The sequence below is a fragment of the Symphalangus syndactylus genome, chromosome 1, assembly GCF_028878055.3.
Source record: "Symphalangus syndactylus isolate Jambi chromosome 1, NHGRI_mSymSyn1-v2.1_pri, whole genome shotgun sequence".
Taxonomy (NCBI): Eukaryota; Metazoa; Chordata; class Mammalia; order Primates; family Hylobatidae; genus Symphalangus; species Symphalangus syndactylus.
Window position 1 is genome coordinate 144,852,105 of NC_072423.2, and position 19,839 is coordinate 144,871,943.

The window sequence follows — 19,839 nt, forward strand, 5'->3', positions numbered from 1 at the left end:
GCAGTGAGCAGAGATCGCGCCACGGCACTCCAGCCTGGGCGACAGAGCAAGACTCTGTCTCAAAAAAAAAAAAAAAATCCACAAAAAAAGAAGCTTATGTCATCTTATTATAGAAACGTAATGGACGAGAAGGTCCCAAACAAGGCAAACAGAGCGTTGATTAGATGCTTCTAGCTGTCAGGAATTGGAGCTTGGAGTCTGAGTTTTCTCTCACCACACCCCATCTGCCATCTCTCCCCTCCATCCATGCCATTTCATGCAGTTGCTGCCTGCCCTAGAGGGATGAACGTGTTAGATGGAAAAGTTTCTTCTGCAGGAACATTGTTCAAGAACAAATCATCAGGCACATTTCTTTGACTTCAGATTTATGAAACTTAATGCATTCATTTTCAATCCTCTCTGGAGGCCAGGGACAGATGTGTCTCTATCCTACTTTAATATCTATTTGTTATTTTCTATCTATCTGCCTATTTATCATCTATGTAGCCATACACATATACATATATGTATATACATCTGTGTGTGTGTATATGATTTCATAATCTTTTTTCCCAACTACTTTATTCTAGAGTGTAAAATCCCTCACTTCATATTTCTTTTTGTAAATGATGTTTCAATTTTACATCAGAGAACAGCAAAATGTAATGTGCTTGTTAATAAATTGTTCCTTTGTGCTTCCTGTGCCCCGTGTACTCTTTCCTATTTTGCTTTAATGTCAATTGCAATATTCCCTACTGAGAATAAAATGGATGTAACATATAAGATTCATGATTTAATTTTCATAACCCAATTGCTGAATTGGAAGGCACTTGGCATTTATAATGTGCCAATTTTAAGAATGGCAAAGACATGTTTTTGTGTCACATCGATTATTCTTAATAAAAATGTATATATTTACTTAACCCCTTACTTTTGCAGAACTTATTGATGCTCTGAAAGATAACCCCAGAAGAGTACGAAGAGTCATACGCAGTCTACACAGGCCTGTAAGGTAATTTTTAGAAATTGTGCTGGTTCAATGCCTATGGGAAGCCAGAAATCGTAATCAGTGCATAGCAGAAAGAACAATCCGCTGGTCATAGGGAGTTACTAAGCAGATAAAGACAACATTGCTAAAGACAGCCTTGTGATAATAGTAACAGGATCAGGCCCAGTAATTAGGCAGTTTGTGGCAGTTGATAGGAAAAGACAAAGAATTATCTGTGGTTAACCTACATACGCAGGCACTTAGGTTGCTGAAGAATCACAGATGGCACAAAAAAAGTGTGGATGAGATGGGTTCCAAATTATGTGTACTGAAAATACAAGCTGATGTATTTTTCTTAAAGAAGGCCATTTTATACAATTCTTGCACAAAATCGCAAAGTTGTTTAGAAAAAAATCAAAAAGAACAAAAGTAAATGGAAGGATATGCAATGTCATAGTAAAGGCAGAAATAGAACAGAAAAGAGTGATCAGAAGGAACTCTCCACAATCGACGTATACAAATACAAACAAAATGATTCAGAAATGGTTGCTGTCCTCAAGGGGTTTATAGGTTAATGCAGGATACATGTGCACGCGCATGTACACACACACACACACACAGATGTGTAAATATCTGTAAAATAAGGCAAGATGTTATAAATGCTACAATAAAGTTTAAAAACATGTCTGGGTACTGATAATTTAGTAATTCTTTTTGTGTGTGATGGTGGGAGATTTTTTTTTTTTTTTTTTTTTTTTTTGAGACGGAGTCTCGCTGTCGCCCAGGCTGGAGTGCAGTGGCACGATCTCGGCTCACTGCAGGCTCCGCCTCCCGGGGTTCACGCCATTCTCCTGCCTCAGCCTCCAGAGTAGCTGGGACTACAGGCGCGTGCCACCTCGCCCGGCTAATTTTTTGTATTTTTTAGTAGAGACGGGGTTTCACCGTGTTAGCCAGGATGGTCTCGATCTCCTGACCTCGTGATCCGCCCGCCTCGGCCTCCCAAAGTGCTGGGATTACAAGCGTGAGCCACCGCGCCCGGCCGATGGTGGGAGATTTTTAAAAGGCCAAATAAAACGTGATGTTTATGCTACCTCTTGATAATTGAGAAGAGTTTGGAGAAGTAATGTGGACACAAAGTAGGAAATGAAGAATTAGAAATCACTGCCCAAGGTCAGAAGGGACAAGATAGGAGAATGATTCAATGTAGAGATTGTAGGCAATGCACAAGATTGTATGTTCCTTTACATGTGTGTTTGTCCTGCCACTAGCTTTCCTAGTGTCAGGTATGGTGATAGAGCCTCAAATGGGAATGAGTGTGAACATTGATTGTTAGAAAGCCTAGTTGCTAAAAATCAATAAAGTGTGATGGTAAGAGCTGGGCAGGTCATTTCAGCTTTGCTAATTCTCAAATTGACACAAACACTTTGCAAGAGATACACACTAGTTAGGTGATCAGGGAGTACCTGTAAAATGTCATAAGCTTCCAATGTACTTCCAGTACTTGTCTAAATCATTCTATATATAATAGAATATCTGATCATCAAAATATTACAATGAATATTATTGCTTATCCTTATCTATTAGGAAAAGAAAGCTAGAAGGCAGAAATTCTCAAGTTATTTTCCAGGTGACTGTTTAATTTATCTAATTATGAGAAACTACATGAATCTTCAAAAAATAGCTTCTTTCTTCAGATTTACAATAAATGAACCAAAGCATTATTGACAGAATACTATAATAATTAAGATTGGTCTAAAATGGTTGAGATTAGCCAAACTCTCAGTTAAAGCAAATGAGCTAAGACTTACAGAAAAAGTAATCTGCCTTAAATGCCATTTTCTCTTTACTTGGCCCCAAATGGCTGAATAAAAATGCGGAAGCTTCAGTCTCTTTAATACAGAAACAGACTTCAGTATCTGATGCTATCATTAGGAACTATGTATCTTGTGTGAGTGATTTTTTTTTTGCTGTGAGAACCAAGGTGCATTCGTTGCCTATTTCTGTGTAACAAATAGTCCCTGAACTTAGCAACTTAAAATAATAAAGTTATTGTTTCATGATTTCTTTGGGTCAGGGATCTTTGGGTGGCTTAGTTGTGTGTTTGTAGTTCAGTGTCTCTCACAAGGCCGAAATCAAGGTGGTGGCCAGGGCCACAGTCCTTTCAAGGCTCACCTGGGAGAAGAAGGAAATGCTTTGAAGGTTATTCACCTGGTCATTGTCAGGCCTCAGAAGACCCATTTCCAGACTCACTCACGTGCTTACTGTCGCACACCGGGATTTTGCTGGTTGTTAGCTGGAGATCTCTCTGAGTTCATTTCCTGCCACGTGGCCTTTCCATAGGGCAGGTGAAAATATGGTAACTGGCTTCCCTCCAAGCAAGCAATTATGAGAAGAAGAGAGATCATCTAGAGAGAAGCAAAAGTCTAACCTCAGAAGTGCCATCCAATCATTTACGCTGTATCCTGCTCCTTAGATGCAAGTCACTAGGTCTAGCCCACACTCAAAGGGAGGAGATGTCACAAAGAGGGGAACACCAGGATGTGGGTGGGGATCACTGAGGGTCGTAATGGAAGTTACCTACTACAGTCTGGCTTCACGTTTTAGTTTTTTGAAAAATCATTCACACACTCCAAAATCCCAGTTAATGGCTTTGTAGCTCACTGCATAATCCTCTGATTTCTTCTCAAGTTTTTAGTTGTCTGTATTTATTATTATAAGCTGCAGCATTTTTTTTATTTTTGAAAATAAGGACATTGAAAACACAAAGGTGTTGCAAAATATGGGAAATCTATACTTAACAAATGCATGGAAGATGACACAAAATCCCATCCACATTCCATTTCTCTTGTGAAATTTGTCACAGTAGAAGGAAAATAATGCTATACTCAAAAGCCTATAGGTAACAGCAAATGGTCAAAGTCAAAACAGTTCTGATCTATTCTTCAGAGGGTGTCTGAACTGGAAATATAGTTGACATTTTTTATTAAATGCAATTGAATTGGTTCATGGTTTTCCTGTTTACGTGAATTTACTAATACTGTTGTATTACAAATGCTATATTTTATAAGACCCATAATTTACTTTGTTTTTATCTATCTTTGGAGAGCAATCAAGAGACATAAAAGCAGATAATCAGAAATTTGAGGAAGGGTCTTTAGGGATTACATATATATTTGTTTCTATAAGTGGAAAGATCTTACTGATAGGTGATAATTACTAATGGAAAGAGCTCAGTAGCTGGTTTTTAATATTTCAAAATGGCTAATGGAAAATGAACATTTAGCCATGATAAAACTGTATAGACTAAATGATTAGTTTATTTGCTTTTTTCTGTAGTTATATCACTGAAATATGAAAATTGTCACGTATCTGAAGTTCTCATTAGCATATATTTGCAGATGTGTGTATATATGTGAATATATGTATATTTGTATATGTATATATATTTGTGTGTGTGTGTACACACACACACACACAAACACACCCCCCAATAGTGGTGGTCAAATAAATTATTGTTGAGTAAATTCGGTTGGATGAGCAACACACCAATATTAGCTTTTTAAAAAATGTTGAAAACAACTACTCAACCCCTGTATTTACAAATGAGAAAAATTTGACAGAGAAATAAAACTGACTTCTTGCAATGCATACAGCTAGTTAGTGGCAAATTTGATATTACAACCAAAACTTCTGATTCTTTTTTTAATTTCTTCTAAAACAACAACAACAACAACAAACGGGATACATCTGCGGAACATGCAGGTTAGTTACATAGGTATATGTGTGCCATGGTGGTTTGCTACACATATTGACTCATCCTCTGAGTTCCCTCCCCTCACCCCGTACCCCTCAACAGACGCTGGTTTGTGTTCTTCCCCTCTCTGTGTCCGTGTTTTCTCATTGTTCAGCTCCCTCTTATGAGTGAGAACATGAGGTGTTTGGTTTCTGTTCCTGTGTTAGTTTGTTAGGATGATGGCTTCCTGTTTCATCCATGTCCCAGCAGAGGACATTATCTCATTCCCTTTTATGGTTACATAGTATTGAATGGTGTATATGTGCCACATTTTCTTTATCTAGTCTATCATTGATGGGCATTTTGGTTGGTTCCATGTCTTTGCTATTGTAAATAGTGCTGCAGTAAACATATGTGTGCATGTATCTTTATAGTGGAACGATTTATATTCCTTTGGGTATATGCCCAGTGATGGGATTGCTGGGTAAAATGGTATTTCTGGTTCTAGATCCTTGAGGAATCGCCATATGGTCTTCCACAGTGGTTGAAGTAATTTACATTCCCGCCAACAGGGTAAAAGCGTTCCTATTTCTTCACAGCCTCGTCAGCATCTATTGTTTCCTGACTTTAATAATCGCCATCCTGACTGGCGTGAGATGGTATCTCATTGTGGCAAAACTCTTGATTTTTAACCCTCTTTTATTTTGGCTATAAACCAAGACTCTGACTTCATCTAGATAAGGGCCAACTTTTTGAACAGGAAGAAAGAAAATAATATTTTTTATTTAGGACAAGCATGAAGACAAGAATCTACCCTCCCTGGACAGCAGATGTCTTTCTTCTTTCTGCTCTAGGGCCTTGTCCCCAGAACCTACATAGCTATGATGGAGAAGGTTAAGTAACAAACCACATAAGGGCTGAAAGCTGTTGTGGTCACCTGTCCTTAGGCAGGAATTCTGGAAGGTATTTTGTATGCTTTCATTAGCTGTAGCTAAACTGAAGCCCTCTAGAGGTTCATTATGACAATGTTGATAATGTGCTTTTGTTTTAAATCACCATTCATGTGGTTTGACATACATAGAAATATTCACCGATTTTATAGATATGTTTAGATGATTTGTGACATATATATCGTCAGTTAAATGTCATCAGAATCAAAGATGTGGGAAATTACCATCACCCCTCAGTTTCTCCATGTCCCATTAGTCAATTTCCTACTCCCATCTCTTGCAATAATTGATGACCTTTCTTCACTATAGTTTTACTGTTTCTAGAATTTTGTATAAGTGGAATTATACAATGTAATGTCTCTTGTGTCAGGCTTCTTTCATAAAAAGATATTGATATTTTGCATATCAATATTCCCTTCCTTTTCATTGCTAAGCAGTATTACATTGTATGGCTGTGTCTTTTTTTTGCTTATTCATGTGTGATAGACCAGTGTGGTATGCTCACACCACTTTCTAGTTCTATGAACATTCTCATGCATTAGGGAGCGTATGTGTTCATTTTTCTTGGGTAAATGTCTGAAAGTGGTATTGGTAAATCATTTGACAAGTATATGTTTAACTATCCAAGGAATTAACAAAATAGTTTCCAAAGTGACTGTGCCATTTTGCATTCCCACCAGAAGTCATCCTTATCAATGTTTGCCTTGACCAGTCTTTTTAATTTGAATCATTCTGTAACATGTGTGGTGGTATCTCACTGAGGTTTCAATTTGCATTTCAACTAATGAAGTTGATCAGGGTTTTGTGTGCTTTTTTTTTTTTTGCCATTTATATATCTTTCTTGGTTATCTCTCCTTCTTTCTCTCTCCAGTTCTTTCTTAAATTATTTGTCATGTTAATGAGTTAGAAAGAAGTCTTTATTCTGGATTAGAGCTTTTAAACAGATAAGCACATATATTTTCTCTGGTATGTCTTTTGCTTTTTCATGTTCAGAATCTTTTAAAAGCAGAAGTTTTAAATTTTGATGGAGTGTAATTTATAATTTTTTTCTTTTATGATTAATGCTTTTTAACTTTTTAATATAATGCTTTTTTTGCCTAACAAATCTTTGCCTAAGCCGAGGACAATTCTTTTCTCCTGTGTTTTCTTATGGAAGATTTATAGTTTTAGGTTTTCTGTACAGGGCTATGATCCATTTCAAGTTAATTTTTTTCATATCACTGCTTCCATCCTGTTCCGTTATTCTATATGTATAGCCTTATGTCAATACTGCACTGGCTGATATCATTGCACATATTTTGTTGCATATTTTAAGTATTTCATGTTTTTTCATGTGATTATGTTGTAATTTTGATTTAAACTGCCATTTGTTTATTATCACTATATAGAATTACGATCGATTTTTGTATATTGCTGTTATGCCCTGTTGCTGTGCTAAACTAACTTAATCATTTCAATTGGTTTCTTTAAGCAGATTATTTAATGTGTCCTACTAAGAAGATAGCATATTCATTCTATACAGACAGTTCTACATCTTTCTTTTTAATTTTTATGCCTATTATTGCTTTCTCTTCTTTACTGCACGGCCTAAGACCTCAGGTAGTCCATGATCATGAAATGCAATGGTTATAATACATAATGCATTATCCTGAAGCAGGTGTCCCCATAGAGCTCTGACACAGCCTTCTAAAAGCACAGTTAAAATGCCAGTTTAGAGGCAACACTCTGAAAGAATGGGTGTTAATCCTTCTAGTTGCATTACATGCATTAAATTAAAGATCTATATGGTTCATTGTCCTCAATAAAAAAGAATGCCAAGGAGTTAAAAGTGATATACAATCAGTGTCTACGACTGAGATGGTTTATGTTATGCATTCCCCCAACTCTGATTTCCATTGAACTGAAGGTCATGGTTCCTAGTGGGGCACATTCTTGCCAGAGTCAAGTAAAGAATTCCACTGGGCCACAAGTTATGGCAACTGCCAGGCCTCTTTGGAATTTTTGTGACCAGGAACCAGCAGGTGAGAAGAAGAGTCACCATAAATCAGAGGAACCAGCAGGTGAGAAGAGGAGCCACCATAAATTAGAGGCAATTGACTTTGGTAGACAAGAAGACATAACACTGCTTCCAATCAGTGAGCACAGGGAGTTGTAGATGTGCTGAACCCAGGTGATGTACTAGGTGCCTCTGGGTACTAAATACATATAGCAATACTGGCCTGATAAGAGTGTGATTTCCAGGGCTCAGACACTGCAGAGATAATGGTTTGGGCCACACCAGATAAGCCAGTAAGACCTGCCAAGGTGAGAGCAAGGATGAGAAGACTAAAATGGATAATGGAGGAGAAATAGAAGGAGTAGCAGTGTGGCCCTGAGCATAAATTTTCAAACAGGGCAGCAGTTAGTTCCACCAACTTTCCTCTTCTACATTTCCCCTCAGAGAGAGAGGCAGAGGCACTTGCACCACAGAAGTGTATTGCTAGAACCTGCAGAAAGAAGGTTTGTGGGGTGGAGTGTGAAGTGGGGGCTGTAATCTCTTGCTGAGAAGGTGCAACTGACTGCAGGACCCTGCTGCTGTCTCACATTTGCCCTGAGGCAATGCTGGCCACTGCTGTGTCTACCTGTGATGGAACACAGCAGCTGTGCTAATGCAAGCCAATTCCCATGAGATGGGGAACTCCTTAGTGGATTACTTTGGTTTCAGGACTCCCCATCAACTCTTCTAAGTCTTTTCCATATGGTGCTGCAGTGGTCTGAGACTTCCTACCCAATTCCCTTTCCTTCCTATTTCCTTTCCTTCACAGGTGTCAGACCAGCATTGTGGTCTAAAGATTGCCCTGCTTTCTGTGGCTCTATTTTTTTTTTTCACAGCTGTTTCCCCAATAAGTCTCTTGCATGTCTAATCTCATTTTAGCATTTGCTTTTTGGAAGGCCCAAAGTATCATATATTATCATATATAAGTCAATATAAAATGAGCAATTATTTTAGACTTTGAGTTAGCATTCTCACAAAGGAAGATACACAAATGGCCAAAAAAAAAGCATGTGAGTTATCAGAAAATGTAAATTAAAGTCATAGTTATATGTCATCTAACACCCACTAGGACTAAAATTAGAAATATTGACAACAGTAAATATGTGAAAAGTTACAAATAGAACTCTCAATGATTGCTGGTGATTGTATAAAAGATTACTAAAACTCCGGAAGTGCTTTAGCAATTTCTTACACAGTCAATTATACACATAATTTTTGAGGTAAGAACTGCACTTCTATTAATATAAATGCGTAAATGAAAGTTTATGTCTAAAGATGCATTTCTACGAGAATATTCACGGAAGCTTTATTTGTAATAGCCAAAATTTGGTAGCAGCCCAAATGTCCATCAAAAGAATGGATAAAAATATTTTGTAGATTTAAACAATAGAATAATACTAATCAATAAGATGAAATGTAATACTGAATCAGAAAACAATATGTGTCTGTCTCAAAATCACTGAACCAGATACAAAACTTACTGTATGATTTTCTTTACACACAATTCTAAAAAAATACAATTAGTCTATAGCAACAGAGAACAGATTAGTATCTTCTAGGATGGATCAGGGTGGTGGAGGCACAGAGGCCCTGCAGAGAGGTGGGAGGAGGCTTTGTAGGCAAAGAAAATGTTCTGTAACTTGATTATAGCGGTGGCTTCCCCAATGCATCAACTATTAAAATTAATTGAATTGCCAATTAAGACAACTCAATTTACTAGACATAAATTATACCTGAATCAAATCGATAAAAATATTTCCACACATGTATATTCATCAAACGTATTGAAAATAAACTAAATGTTCTAATTTGATGGAATGCAACCCCCGTTGTTTGGAAGCTATGTGTCCACAAATAAAAACTCAGAGATAAAGATATGTAAAAAGAATTAAGTATTAAAACATATGCAGTACACGGGAAAAAACTTTCTAATATTACCGACATTTTTATCATCCCATAGCTCATAAAACTATGATCTGTGTTTTTGTAAAGTGCGGAGGGTTTGTGATGTTTTGTATTAGGTTAGAATCACAATTTCAAACATTTGTCACGTTCTTCCTTTTCTTGTATCATGTGATTTTTAGATAAATGCATCTCTTGCATACATACTTAAATTTATTATGAGTAAACAACTTGAAAAATTACATCACTAGTAAATTATTGAAAGTGCTGAAAACTTAGTTATTCTATATTCAGTAAATTTTTTAAAACACATCATTAAAACTTGTCTAAAATGCATTTCTGGATATAATTCGGATTATTATGCTCATAAGTAATGATTCCATCATTTAAAATGAAATACTATTAACATTTTAAATGGTATATTAAAACAGTATTTCATCTACTGAGTTTCCATAATTCTTAATAAGTGCTACAGTATTAAAATGCAGTTACATTTTAGTTTGTATCTAGGAGCGCATTGTACCTAACATTGCAATAGCACAATATTTGCTCTGTAATATTACGGCTGTATGTATAGTTTATTTACAATACTTTCTGTAATAAGATTACAGTTATGGAATATAATTATTGTTATTTATTTATACAGCTGCTTTTTACAGTAAGATATTATTATTACTGTTATTCTGAGCAGTTTTTTATAAAATGGGAGTGAAAGGGTCATTGAAAAAATAATGTGCAAGAACTGTGGATTCAGAGCCTGGCTTTCTACTTACCCACAAAATCTGTTTCCTGTTTCTATCATTTCTTTAAATACATATATGTACATTTCTGTATTCCTGAAGGGTGATGATTTGTGATAAGGGGTATTATCCCATGGCATAAAGGGAGGAGAGATGAGTTTAAAATTCTGAAGCCTGTTCAGATATCTTCATTCTGCATTCTGTGATTGAAGATGTGAAAAACAACACGGTAGTCTTCCAGCATTCAGTGTGTGTCCACACACTGAGATCTTAATGCTTGGACCTGTACTGCCATTGTGCTTGGTTTCGTTCATCATTTTATAGTTTGACATCCAGAAATGAGTGGGGTAAGACAAAGGTGTGAGTCAGGACAATGTTTTAGGTAAGTTTGAGTGTCATGGGGTGGTAGGTTGGAGAAAAGTATATTTTTAAATATGTTTTAATGTGAAAGAATATATATGAATAGTAGTGAGAAACAGCCATTCATGGACAAATATATTAATGATGAAGGGTAAGAAGAGAAGTCAGGGGCAGGTGGGATTCAGAGGAGAATGGGGCAGAGGATGTGTGCAATTCAGATAGATCATGGAAATTAAGGGCATTACCTTCTGGTGAAGCTTCTGATTTTAATGTATGATTCAGGTGAAAACAGAGTCATCAATTGACTTAGTAGGTTTGTAGGAGAATCAGAATTTAGAGTTTGGATCAGAATTTTCACCCCCCAGAGAGTAGCAGAGTGAGTTTATTAAAGACATTTAGAAGAGACGGCTATTGAGTTTAGAGGTATTCTACAAGGCTTTAATGACAAAATGCATGATGTATTGCTTGGTAAACTAAAACATATTGAAATGGTACTCCATTTACCATGTTTCTATAGTTTCTAAAATAAAGCAAAATAAATGAAACTTAAAATGCAGTTATAAAATGACATGTAATCTTCATGAATTTTTCAGTGAATTACAGCTCTATATTTTAATCAGTAGATGTGGTCAGTTAGTGAAACATTAATCACTACAGAAAGCTAGACATTTTAAAATTTAATTTTTTGTATGTATAAAAGGAGTTAGACAAAGTTTCTCATTCAAGTTCCTTGTTGGCACATTGTAAAAATGGAACTCAGAAATTTTATTTTCCAGCCCACTGATTCAGTCACACTGATGAGGCAAAAACAATTCTCTCTGGTAAAACTAGTTTAAACGTGGCAATAAATCAATCTAAAAGCAACTTAAAGATTCTTTCATTTCTTTTTCTGACAGATTCAGCTATTGACATTATGAAATTTCTGTGTAACAAGAAACTATTTTGTGTGTTCTATCAGGTCAAGCTTACTCCCATCTTAAATGGTTTCAACACCCAAATTCCTAAGCAAGGCTTTAAATGAAGAAACAAAATATCAATGTATGCTAGACCGTTCAAAGTGACCTTGTTTTAATTAACCATTTGACATTTTTTTTTTTACCATACATCACAAAAACAGCTTCTTCCTCCCCAAATTCCACCAGTGGTCTAAATTTAACAAACCCGTTTTATATGGCAAACATGAATCTTCTACATGGTACACCTTTTCCCAAAAATCTGGCTCTAAAATTTCTAACCACTTTAGGTCCAATTCTAGTACTGCTGTTGTCAAGAAACTGTCTCTAGTCATGTCTACAAACTATTAAAAAATAGGCAAAACCTGAAAAGACATTTTCTCTTTATTCTTTATTCTTTTTTTTTTTTTTAAATGGAATCTCACTCTGTTGCCCAAGCTGGAGTGCAGTGGTGTGATCTTGGTTCACTGCAACCTCTGCCTCCTGGGCTCAAGTGATCCATCCTCTCACCTCAGCCTCCTGAGTAGATGCGGCCACAGGCGCATGCCACCATTCGTGCCTGACTAATTTTTTGTATTTCTTTTTTGGTAGTTTGGTAGAGATGGCGTTTTGCCATGTTGCCCAGGTTAGTCTTGAACCTCTGAGCTCAAGCAATCCGCCCGCCTTGGCCTCCCAAAGTGCTGGGATTACAGGTGTGAGCCACTGTGCTCAGCCCATACATATTGAAGAGAAGAGATACAAATGGCCAAAAGGAATATGAAAGATGCCCAACATCTGTAGTCATCATGGAAGTGCAAACTAAAACCATGGAAATACCAACTCACTCCTGTTAGAATGGCCATATTTAGAAAAATGAATGATAACATGTGTTAACAAGGGAGAAAAGGAATCCCTTGTACATTGTCAGTGAGAATGTAAATTAGTACAGCCATTTTGGGAAATAGTTTGGAGTTTCCCCAAAAAACTAAAAATAGAATTACTATATGATTCAGCAATTCCACTACAGGATATATATCCAAAAGACTTGAAATTGGTATGTGGAACAGATGCCTGTACTTGCATGTTTATTTCAGAATTATTAACAATAGTCAACGTATGGAAGCAACTTAAGTGTCTGTCAACAGATAAATAGATTTTAAAAATGTGGCATTCTTTTTTAAACAATGAAATATTATACAGCCTTAAAAAAGGAAAGTCTCTCATTTTTGATAACACAGATGAAACTGGAGAACATTATGCTAAGTGGAGTAAGAGAAAAGGACAAACACTATATAATCTCACTTATATGTGGAATCTAAATATGTCAATTTCATTGAAACAGAGAGTAGGAAAGTGATTACCAGAGGTTGGGAAGTGCAGGGGAGGAGAAGGGATAGGGACAAGGGAGATATTGGTCAGAGGGTACGAATGTTCATTTAGACTGCAGGAATAATTTTTAGTGCAATAATCTATTGCACTGTGTGGTGACCAGTTAATAATATATTGCATATTTAAAAATTGCCAGAAAAATATATTTTTAACATTCTCACCACAAAAAAAAAAAAAATGGTAAGAGGATGAGGTAATAGATATGTTAATTTGCGTGGTTGAATGTTGGGGTGATCAGACCCAACACCAGGTCTTGGGGGCGACGAAGTTTGGCGGAGTCAAAAGATTGAGTAAAGACAGTTTAAGAGATAAAAGTGGGACCGGGGGCTATCGCAATCATGGAAGCTGCCAAGGCCCCGAGCTCTGGGAGCCCATGCTGTTTATTGGTAATCCAACAGAGAAACAGGTAGTGAGAATGTGGAGGTCAAAAGGGCATGTTGCATTAAGCACATGAGTTACAGCTATGATGGTTTAGCGTTTGCCCTGCTATTTGAGATAATGGAGAGCAGATTCTTTTAACTCAAGATACAGTTGATCCTGGGAGAGCAAAGAGCAAGGAGCCAGCAAGTCTAGCCACATTCCAGAGGCCTGAGCCCTGGATTCTATCCAAGGCACAAGGGGTTTTATGCCCTGGGCTTATATTATGGTGTGTCAGGGTAGCCTTCCAACCGTTTAGCACAGAGCTTGGTGTTCCAAAGGCCACAAGGGGTTTTAGACCCCAGACCCCGGACATGTTCCAAGTCTCTTTTACATTATGTCAACATGCAAGCCCTGTCTCACCTTCTCCCAACACTCAGCTTTTCCCAATAGTTGAAACTTTCTACAACCTGTACATAAATCAAAATATCATGTTTTACCTTATAAATACACACAGCTATTATCTGTCAATTACAGATAAATAAATAAATAAAATAAAAAGCTTTTTTTGGAAGATCTTAATACATGAAGAGGTAGCAAACAGTGAAACATCAATGGATTAGAGGTAGATAGGGAGATGGGAGGATGTACAAAGGGTAAGTCATTAAGTAAAGATAGCACTCTCTGGGGAAGAGCCTGGTCGGATATGGCACCTGGTCCATCATTATACTTATTGTTTGCCATGAGGACAAGAAAGTGAGAGGATCAGGAATTACTGAAAATGAGGTATAATCGATGCAAGGTGCATTTCATTTATTTTTAAACTTTTAAGTCTATTCTCTCTTTGAATTTTATATGGTTATTTAGGGACATCCTCTGCTCCATTTATGTTAATACTATTAGTATTGCTGTTCACAAATTATTATTTACATCTTTGTAAATTTCCTTTGATCATGCCCCAGATGCATTGTTTTTTAAAAGGTTTCTGGTACTTGCAGTCAAACTAGAAACATTGGACCAAATTACATTAGTTTACATGTTAGTTTCAGTTTTTATCAATACTATCCAATGAATTTTCTGTCAACTCTTACATCAATACCACTCAGTTATTAGAAAAATATAATATTTTTAGATTTGAACATCAGGTTTTTACTCTCTGTTAAAAAATTTGTGTTGTCATTTTTCTGACCTTCATATTCTAATCAAGATTCCTCAAGCTTGGCAACTGTTAACATTTTGGACCAGATAATTCTTTCTTATAGGCACTATTTAGCAGAGAATATTTAGTAGGATCTCTGGCCTCTACCAGCTAGATGCCAGTAGGATTAACCATGGTTGTGACAACTAAAAATGTTTCTAGACATTGTCCAGTGTCTCCTGGGGGTAAATAGTTCCTGTTAAAGAACGATTGTTGTAAATAAACTGTGACATCATTTTTTTTAATTGAAAAGTTAATCTCCCAAGACTAAACCAGGAAGAAGTTGAATCTCTCAATAGACCAATAACAGGCTCTGAAATTGTGGCAATAATCATTAGCTTACCAACCAAAAAGAGTCCAGGACCTGATGGATTCACAGCCGAATTCTACCAGAGGTACAAGGAGGAACTGGTACCATTCCTTCTGAAACTATTCCAATCAATAGAAAAAGAGGGAATCCTCCCTAACACATTTTTTGAAGCCAGCATCATCCTGATACCAAGGCCTGGCAGAGACACAACCAAAAAGGAGAATTTCAGACCAATATCCTTGATGAACATTGATGCAAAAATCCTCAATAAAATACTGGCAAACCGAATGCAGCAGCACATCAAAAAGGTTATCCACCATGATCAAGTGGATTTCATCCTGGGGATGCAAGGCTGGTTCAACATACGCAAATCAATAAATGTAATCCAGCATATAAACAGAACCAAAGACAAAAACCACATGATTATCTCAATATTTGCAGAAAAGGCCTTTGACAAAATTCAACAACCCTTCATGCTAAAAACTCTCAATAAATTAGGTATTGATGGGACATATCTCAAAATAATAAGAGCTATCTATGACAAACCCACAGCCAATATCATACTGAATGGGCAAAAACTGGAAGCATTCCCTTTGAAAACTGGCACAAGACAGGGATGCCCTCTCTCACCACTCCTATTCAACATAGTGCTGGAAGTTCTGGCCAGGGCAATCAGGCAAGAGAAGGAAATAAAGGGTATTCAATTAGGAAAAGAGGAAGTCAAATTGTCCCTGTTTGCAGATGACATGATTGTATATCTAGAAAACCCCATGGTCTCAGCCCAAAATCTCCTTAAGCTGATAAGCAACTTCAGCAAAGTCTCAGGATACAAAATCAATGTACAAAAATCACAAACCTTCTTGTACACCAATCACAGACAAACAGAGAGCGAAATCATGAGTGAACTCCCATTCACAATTGCTTCAAAGAGAATAAAATACCTAGGAATCCAACTTACGAGGGATGTGAAGGACCTCTTCAAGGAGAACTACAAACCACTGCTCAGTGAAATAAAAGAGGATAGAAACAAATGGAAGAATATTCGACACTCATGGGTTGGAAGAAACAATATCGTGAAAATGGCCATACTGCCCAAGGTAATTTATAGATTCAATGCCATCCAGATCAAGCTACCAATGACTTTCTTCACAGAATTGGAAAAAACTACTTTAAAGTTCATATGGAACCAAAAAAGAGCCTGCATCACCAAGTCAATCCTAAGCCAAAAGAACAAAGCTGGAAGCATCACTCTACCTGACTTCAAACTATACTACAAGGCTACAGTAACCAAAACAGCATGGTACTGGTACCAAAACAGAGACATAGATCAATGGAACAGAACAGAGCCCTCAGAAATAATGCTGCATATCTACAACTATCTGATCTTTGACAAACCTGACAAAAACAAACAATGGGATAAGGATTCCCTATTTAATAAATGGTGCTGGGAAAACTGGCTAGCCATATGTAGAAAGCTGAAACTGGATCCCTTCCTTACACCTTATACAAAAATTAATTCAAGGTGGATTAAAGACTTACATGTTAGACCTAAAACCCTAAAAACCCTAGAAGAAAACCTAGGCAATACCATTCAGGACATAGGCATGGGCAAGGACCTCATGTCTAAAACACCAAAAGCAATGGCAATGAAAGCCAAAATTGACAAATGGGATCTAATTAAACTAAAGAGCTTCTGCACAGCAAAAGAAACTACCATCAGAGTGAACAGGCAACCTACAAAATGGGAGAAAATTTTCACAACCTGTTCATCTGACAAAGGGCTAATATCCGGAATCTACAATGAACTCAAACAAATTTACAAGAAAAAAACAACCCCATCAAAAAGTGGGCAAAGGACATGAACAGACCCTTCTCAAAAGAAGACATTTATGCAGACAAAAAACACATGAAAAAAATGCTCATCATCACTGGCCATCAGAGAAATGCAAGTAAAAACCACAATGAGATACCATCTCACACCAGTTAGAATGGCGATCATTAAAAAGTCAGGAAACATCAGGTGCCGGAGAGGATGTGGAGAAATAGGAACACTTTTACACTGTTGGTGGGACTGTAAACTAGTTCAACCATTGTGGAAGTCAGTGTAGCGATTCCTCAGGGATCTAGAACTAGAAATACCATTTGATCCAGCCATTCCATTACTGGGTATATACCCAAAGGACTATAAATCATGCTGCTATAAAGACACATGCACACATATGTTTATTGTGGCACTATTCACAATAGCAAATACTTGGAACTAGCCCAAATGTCCAACAACGATAGACTGGATTAAGAAAATGTGGCACATATACACCATGGAATACTATGCAGCCATAAAAAAGGATGAGTTGATGTCCTTTGTAGGGACATGGGTGAAACTGGAAACCATCATTCTCAGTAAACTATCACAAGGACAAAAAACCAAACACCGCATGTTCTCACTCATAGGTGGGAATTGAACAATGAGAACACAGGGACACAGGAAGGGGAACATCACACTCTTGGGACGGTTGTGGGGTGGGGCGAGGGGGGAGGGACAGCATTAGGAGATATACCTAATGCTAAATGACGAGTTAATGGGTGCAGCACACCAACATGGCACATGGATACATATGTAACAAACCTGCACATTGTGCACATGTACCCTAAAACTTAAAGTATAATAATAAAAAAAAGAAAAAAAAAAGAACTGTCAAACAAAACAAAACAAAACAAAAAGTTCATCTCACTAGCAATTTCAATTGGCATTGAATTAATCCTATAAATATAAGGGTAAAAAATAAACTTCTTGACAACATCTCTTATTCTTAGTCAATGTATTGTGGTGCCAAACCACTGTGTTTCTAACATTGCTTTCTTAATGATTCACAGATTTTCTATCCTCTCCTGAAAAATATGCATTATCCATTAATATTGTTGCTGTTGTATGCAATATGAGAGATTTCTTCTGGACATTGCCTGTAGGAAGGCTGGGAGTGCTGGTAATCTCAATTTGTGAAGTATTTCATGAAAGTGTATGAGTGTGTACATGCATGTCTCTGTGTGTAGGTTTGTGGTAACATAAGGCTATGATATTTTTGTGGAAAGTTAGGAAGGCTAAATTAATTTAAACTCCATTTGAAACACAAACAGAGGCTCAGCAGTTTGAAAAGCTCTCTGTCAATAATGAGACAGAGCCAGGGCAATGTAAAATGGATTGCCAAGGTTGGAAAGGGTGAACCCATAAGGGACGCCAATTGTTTCGTGGCATCTAGATACAATCAATATTGAAAAACACTATCTTTGTGGGTAGCTGTTTGGCTCATTTCTCCCATTGTGCTGGATCCTACATAAAGAAATTATTTTGCCAATGAGAAAGCCGGACACTAGTAAAAATGGGAAGGACTGATTTCAATCATTAATAATTATTGCAATAGAAAAAAGAGTCCATTGGGGACTGAACTCAACTTTGATTTGTAAAGAGGTGACAGGAAATTCTAAAGAGAGAACAAGGGAGTAAATAGGAATGGAGGTGAGCATGAGTTTGGTAGAGTCAAAGATGTGAAAAAAATACAAAGGGTTAGTGTGACTGTGGTTAGGCCAGCTGTGCTTGCTAGCTGGAGATTATAGAATATATTTATCATCCCAGAGAGACTGGGAGACAGAAACTGTGTCCTCAGGTGTTGGATGAAACAAATAGAAAAATTTTTGGCAGCCTTGAATTTTCTCAAACAAGTGCTATAAGGCGGCCTAGGGTCATCTTAAGGATGTGGCCTGGAGGTGTTAGAAATGATGTTAGTGTTTGTTGAAGTCTTTGTGGGCCAAAGTTAAAGCCTAGTGGAACAGGAGGCCCAGAGGAGCCTGGCTGGAGTTTGGTCAAAGAGAGAGTCTTTGTGAGTTCCACAGAGATCAATGTAATCAATTTTCCAGCTATTTTCATGTTTACTATCAGTGCTTGTTTGTTGAAAAGTTAAGTTAGCTATCAGAGAGAAAGTAAACTTGAAAAATGTAAAATTGAGCTAAAATGGAACTTCCATCTGTATTCCTACTCAAAAATACATCAAGCTTTGTGTATCAGAAATCCATAATTAATCTTGAAGCTTATACAAATTTTTGTGTAATAGGTTCGGAATATTTCCTTGACTGCTACTAGTACATGTATAAGTTTGGTATGAATTTAGAATGCCATTTATGCTTAATGTAGGGAAGATTATGTCTCACTTTGCTCCAGGACCAAACAAGATGGATTCAACTACAAAATACAGAATGTAAATATATAGTCTATTTCAAAATCTTCAGAATTTATTCTGATGTATTATCTAATATAAATACCAGGATGTTTTAAAAGTTTGACTTAGGCCAGGCATGGTGGCTCATGCCTGTAATCTCAGCACTTTGGGAGGCCGAGGTGGGTGGATCACGAGGTCAGGAGATCGAGACCATCCTGGCTAACATGGTGAAACCCTGTCTCTACCAAAAAAAAAGTACAAAAAATTAGCTGGGCATGGTGGCGGGCGCCTGTAGTCCCAGCTACTCGGGAGGCTGAGGCAGGAGAATGGCATGAACCCAGGAGGTGGAGCTTGCAGTGAGCCGAGATGACACCACTGCACTCCAGCCTGGGTGACAGAGCAAGACTCCATCTCAAAAAAAAAAAAAAAAAAAAAAAAAAAAAAAAAAAAAAAGAAAAAAAAGTTTGACTGAATATACTTGACTTACAGGGACAATAAGTTTTAGAAACTGAATACAATGTCTACATCATCAAAAATCCTAAACCTTATAAATCTCTAAAAGTGCCTTTAACCATAAGTGATTTAACTCCCAAGTAACAAAAAGAAAAATGTCTTTAAAGAGAAAATCTAGAATATTAGATAAGGAGCAAAAACACAAGACATGTCTTGGTATAAAAATATTTTTCTTTAGCAACAATTTTTCATACTGATGGAAGAATGTTTTTCCTGAAGAAGGACTCAGTGCTGGGGTATAG

General features: G+C 37.0%; 1 protein-coding gene across 4 annotated transcripts in view; it reads left to right on the top strand.

Moving 5' to 3' along the window:
- The window catches only part of MSR1 (macrophage scavenger receptor 1), a 526,719-nt gene that overhangs the window by 140,089 nt on the left and 366,791 nt on the right, over positions 1-19,839 (top strand). For 3 of the 4 annotated variants that reach the window (XM_063613221.1, XM_063613216.1, XM_063613217.1), the window contains exon 2: positions 919-991. The gene's annotated coding sequence lies outside the window, so the exon portion shown is untranslated. The remainder of the gene's footprint in view (positions 1-918; positions 992-19,839) is intronic. The other variant, XM_063613218.1, reaches the window with a different exon arrangement.